The sequence below is a fragment of the Schistocerca serialis genome, chromosome 4, assembly GCF_023864345.2.
Source record: "Schistocerca serialis cubense isolate TAMUIC-IGC-003099 chromosome 4, iqSchSeri2.2, whole genome shotgun sequence".
Classification (NCBI taxonomy): domain Eukaryota; kingdom Metazoa; phylum Arthropoda; class Insecta; order Orthoptera; family Acrididae; genus Schistocerca; species Schistocerca serialis.
In genome coordinates, this window is record NC_064641.1 from 851,352,411 (window position 1) to 851,358,421 (window position 6,011).

Below are 6,011 nucleotides of genomic sequence, written 5' to 3' on the forward strand. Positions count from 1 at the left end.
GTCACCCCGTTCAGGACTACATACTGCTCTCTGTCTGTTAGAAAACTTTCTATCCAACCGCATATGCCATCGGATAGACCTGGGCCTTCTTCCAGTCCCGTGGAACTTTCCGCTGTCCCAATGATCTCTGATAGATGATGGATAAGAATGGTGCTATATTTGTAGCATAGTCAACATATAATCTTACGGGGATACCGTCTGTGCCAGATGCCTCCCTAGTTTCTAAGGATCTTAACCGTTTTACAATCCCAGATACACCAAACACTATGTCAGCCATCCTTTCGTTTGTTCGATAATTGAAATGGGGAATGGTGCAGCAGTCCTCTACCGTAATCGATTTTTTGAAAGCTAGGTTTAGAATTTCGGCCATCTGTGTATCATCATCCGTTACATAACCCGTACTGTCAGCAAGAGAAGGTATTGAATTATTTGTAGCATTCATAGGTTTTACGTACGACCAAAATTTTTTGTGGTTCAAATGGCTCTGAGCACTATGGGACTTAACAGCTGTGGTCATCAGTCCCCTAGAACTTAGAACTACTTAAACCTAACTAACCTAAGAACATCACACACATCCATGCCCGAGGCAGGATTCGAACCTGCGAGCGTAGTAGTCGCTCGGTTCCGGACTGCGCGCCTAGAACCGCGAGACCACCGCGGCCGGCAATTTTTTTTTTTTTTTTGTGGTTATTTTTAGAATCTGCATATAAAACATTGCTTTCAAATTCCTTAAAAGAAACTCTTATTGACCTTTTGACAGCTGCTTTCATTTCGCATAATTTGTTTGTCATGGGGCAGTGACTATGTTTGAAACGACTGTGCAAAATTCTCTGCTTTCTCAGCAACTTCCTAATATGTTTGTTGTACCGAGATGGATCCTTTTCCTACCATATATTTTTGCTTGGCACATACTTCTCTATCACGTGGTAGACAATACCTTTAAATTCCAACCAAAGATGCTCACTATCTTTGTGTCCTGTGGTGAATGCTTGGAGCTGACTATGAAGATATTCATTAATGACACTTTTATTTGCTTTCCCAAAGAAGAAAACTCTACGCTGTTACGGGGTGAAGGTGGCTAGCTACTTATCAACGTCACTGAGATCAGTAGAGAACGAAAAAATAGTTATTTTGTATCTTTGTAAGAGAGTGAATAGAAATAAATCTGAAGAAAGGAAAGAGTGGTGTAGTATTGTTGCCTGAGAGATACTGAGAGGTAGTTCAGCTGACTATTCGGAAAGGGTCTGCACATAGTGGTGCTATTTCACTTGCTGTATAAGAGTCGTGTCTTGAACAGGGTGGGCTAAATACACCCGGAGGGTAAAAAAGGCGGACTAAGAAAGTATTACCGGAGTGGGGCGGAAATCGGTAGGTATGATGTAACTGTATTGACAAACAAAATATTACAATTTCAGCAGATTTTGATGATTTATCCAAGAGAAAGGGGTAACGGCCTTGCCGCAGTGGATACACCGGTTCCCGTCAGATCACCGAAGTTATGCGCTGTTGGGCGTGGCCGGCACTGGGATGGGTGACCGTCCGGGCTGCCATGCGCTGTTGCCATTTTTCGGGGTGCACTCAGCCTCGTGATGCCAATTGAGGAGCTACTCGACCGAATAGTAGCGGCTCCAGTCACAGAAAACCATCATAACGAGTGGAAGAGCGGTATGCTGACCATACGCCCCTCCTATCCGCATCCTCAGCTGAGAATGATTCGGCGGTCGGATGATCCCGATGGACCACTTGTGGCCTGAAGACGGAGTGCTATTCAAGAGAGAGGTCTTTACAAATTGAGTAAGTCAGCAACGGGGTGGTCCACCTCAGGCCCTTACGTACACAGTTATTCGACCTGGCATCGATTGACAGAGTTGGTAAATGTCATCCTGAGGGACATCGTACCAAATTCTTTCCAATTGGTTCCAGAGACGGTTGGAGGCCACCCCACTCATAATGCTCCGAACTTTCTCCATTGTCGAGAGATCCGGCGATTTCGCTAACCAAGGAAGGATTTGGCAAGCAGTAAAAACTTTCACTGTGTGGCATCATCTTGCTGAAATGCAAGCTCAGGATGACTTGCCTATAGGGGCAACAATATCGTTTACGTACCGCTGTGCTGTAAGGCTGACACAGAACACAGGCAAAGGAGTCCTGCTACGGAAAGAAACGGCACCCCAGACCTTCAGACACTAGATGTTGGACGTCTTCGACCTGGATCTCACTGACTGCAGTAAAATTGTTTTCAGTGACACTCCAGCTTCAAATTGAGCCCACATTCCAGCGACGACGTGTCAGGAGATGCCCCGTCAGCGACGAGATGCCAACTTGACTGTCGATCGCCATACGTGCCGACAGCCAGAAGTGATGTTCTGGGGTACCATTTCATATCACAGCGAGATGGCTTCGGTTGTCATCCACAGCACCCAAAAAAACAGCGCTATGTCGAAGATACTCTGTACCCCGTTTTGGTGCACTTCATGGCAAGCCGTCTTGGGATTACATATCAGTGAGATAATGCCCACCTGCACATGGCAAGACTTTCTGCTGTTTGTCTTCGTGCTTGCCAAATCCTGCCTTGGCCAGCATGATCGCCTGATCTCTCTCCAGTTCAGAACGTTTAGAGCATTATGGGCAGGGCCCTCCAACCATCTTGGAATTCTGACGATGTAAAGCGGCAGCTGGACAGAACTTGGTGCCATATCCTTCAAGAGGACATCCAACAACTCAGTCAGTGCCACGTTGAATAAATGCTTGCATAGGAGAAAGAAGTTGGCCAAGACTTGCTTGCTCAGTTTGTAAAACCCTTTCTTTTGAATAATTCGACCAATTTTTCTGAAATTCTAATCATATGTTTTTCCGTACATGCACATTATATCAACCGATTTCTTTCTAATTCGAACCATTGTTCCTGGTGTGTCTTCCTTTTCCCTTAGAGAGTAAATTAGTGCAGCGCCAGTATTTCACGTTGCCCGTAAAGTTCGATGCATGCATGCAAGCGTGCCCTAACGAACATTGCATCAGACTGTACAGACACCATCAAATACGTTACTAGCCATTAAAGTTGCTACACCAAGAAGAAATCCAGATGATAAACGGATTTTCATTGGACAAATATATTATACTAGAACTGACATGTGATTACATTTTCATGCAATTTGGGTGCATAGATCCTGAAAAAACAGTACCCAGAACAACCACCTCTGGCCGTAATAACGCCCTTGAAACGCCTGGGCATTGAGTCAAACAGAGCTTGGATGGCGTGTACAGGTACAGCTGCCCATGCAGCTTCAACACGATACCACAGTTCATCAAGAGTAGTGACTGGCGTATTGTGACGAGCCACCTGCTCTGCCACCATTGACCAGGCGTTTTCAATTGGTGAGAGATCTGGAGAATATGCTGGCCAGGGCAGCAGTCGAACATTTTCTGTATCCAGAAAGGCCCGTAGAGGACCTGCAACATGCCGTCGTGGAATGTAGGGTTTCGCAGGGATCGAATGAAGGGTAGAGCCACGGGTCGTAACATATCTGAAATGTAACGTCCACTGTTCAAAGTGCCGTCAATGCGAACAAGAGGTGACCGACACGAGTAACCAATGGCACCCCATACCATCACGCTGGGTGATACGCCAGTATGGCGAAGACGAATACACGCTTCCAGTGTGCGTTCACCGCGATGTCGCCAAACACGGCTGTGACCATCATGATGCTGTAAACAGAACCTGGATTCATCCGAAAAAAATGACGTTTTGCCATTCGCGCACCCAGGATCGTCGTTGAGTACACCATCGCAGGCGCTCCTGTCTCTGATGCAGCGTCAAGGGTAACCGCATCCGTGGTCTCCGAGTTGATAGTCCATGCTGTTGCAAATGTTGTCGAACTGTTCGTGCAAATGGTTGTTGTCTTGCAAACGTCCCCATCTGTTGACTCAGGGATCGAGACGTGGCAGTACGATCCGTTACAGCCATGTGGATAAGATGCCTGTCATCTCGACTGCTAGTGATACGAGGCCGTTGAAATCCATCACGGCGTTCCGTATTACCCTCCTGAACCCACCGATTCCATATTCTGCTGTCACTCATTGGATCTCGACCAACGCGAGCAGCAATGTCGCGATACGATAAACCACAATCGCGATAGGTTAGAATCCGACCTTTATCAAAGTCGGAAACGTGATGGTACGCATTTCTCCTCCTTACACGATTCATCACAACAACGTTTCACCAGGCAACGCCGGTCAACTGCTGTTTGTGTATGAGAAATCGGTTGGAAACTTTCCTCATGTCAGCACGTTGTAGGTGTCGCCACCGGCGCCAACCTTGTGTGAATGCTCTGAAAAGCTGATGAATTGCGTATCACAGCATCCTCTTCCTGTCGGTTAAATTAACGTCTGTAGCACGTCATCCTCGTGGTGTAGCAATTTGTATGGCCAGTAGTGTACAAACGCTACACTAATCCATCCTGTGTCTGCTGAGTGCAAATTACTAAATGTACTTTTCAGTATTGTGGTGTCGTGTTTGTATTGTATGGGGATGAGAAAAGGAAAAGCCTTAACTTCGGTGCCGCCAAATAGTCTACTACTCATCAAGAGTAGTTAGGAGTCAAAGGCAGTTAACGACCCCATCAACGGTGTCACGTGCCCTCAATCCGTGAGACACTTTGCGGACCTTCGGAATTCACTTCAGTACATTAACGGAATGTCCGATTATCATGAGTTTTATTTCACGACTTATTCTCTCTTTTCTGGCCATAAGCCGGTGGTGAAAATGTATTCCACCAGCAGAATTCGAACCTCCATGTCGGTCTCCACTACATAGCAGCGTGTAAGTGAACCTTTTCTTTCTGGTTATTTCTATATATTTCTTCGTGGTTTTCCTCCTTTAGCTTGGTGGAGGTCACTTGATATATCTCAAATTTATTTAATGAAAATAACTCACAGTTTTCCTGAACGAGCATACTGAGCTGTCGTGCCGACTTGTGTGGTCGACTAACAGTTTGCTTACGGCTGGTCTACATTAGTACAGCTGTTTGTAGCCTGCTAAACCCACTGAACAAAACAGCCGCAAAATCAATACATTCGACGCCGAATTTAACTAACTCTTTGTCACATAAAAAAATATGAGAATATAAATCTACGCGTAATCAATAATTTGCGCATGTCGCTTTCATCCACGTAGATCTGTTCCATTCGAATAAGCACACAAAAGCGACAAGCGCAATTAAACATTCCCCAACTGTTGTAATTGTAGCTAATTAGCTCTGTGCGCCGCTACGCTTTGAAATTGCGGTGTAAATAAGTACGCGTATTGGACTCACGCCATAATTTCGTTGCCTCTGACATAGATAACGCAATAGACAATTGCAAATACGCACAGAAACTCATTAACTTCGTACTAGCACTCATTGTATTGACAGAGATCGGAAAACAAAGAAATAAAGTTAACTGTTACAATGTCGAGCGCTCTTAATTACGAGGCATCACGCAAACTATTCGAGTTTCTTTCCACTAACGTAGTCATATGAGCGACATTAAACAGGAACATAAAATCACATGCTTTACTCTGTCCAGATTGAGAATCGAATTATTAAAGCAAACGGAACTTTTACAGGAAGGGGAAGTAAAATTTCAAACAGTTTCAACTTAAACATACTTACATCACAGGCCGTTTCAGTTAAGAGAAGTAACTGTTTGTATTCCTTGCACTTCATTATGCTCCATGTTGACCAGATTACTTTCAGTTTCATCGTTCCGAATTAATTATGCTTTAATAATGACTATCAGTGAATAAGAAAATACCATTTGTCTTGCAGTGCGTTATTTAGAAACAATATATTAGCTTTCTGGTTACAGTACTGGCAGACGGATTGCCAACAATTTCAGTAACTAGTCACAACACTAAGTGAGGTTCGGAAACACCATCGACCTTCATCATCTGATAAAGCATTATTTGTAAAATAAAATTGTTGGATCGCTTTCAGAATGCCAAATGGCATGTTGCACATCAACAGTTACAT

The 6,011-nt window shown here is 44.6% G+C and overlaps 1 pseudogene; it reads left to right on the top strand.

Annotated features, from left to right (window-relative positions):
• Positions 1–1,445: 1,445 nt before the first annotated feature.
• On the top strand, positions 1,446–1,563 carry LOC126475967 (5S ribosomal RNA; annotated as a pseudogene).
• The last annotated feature ends 4,448 nt before the right edge of the window (positions 1,564–6,011 follow it).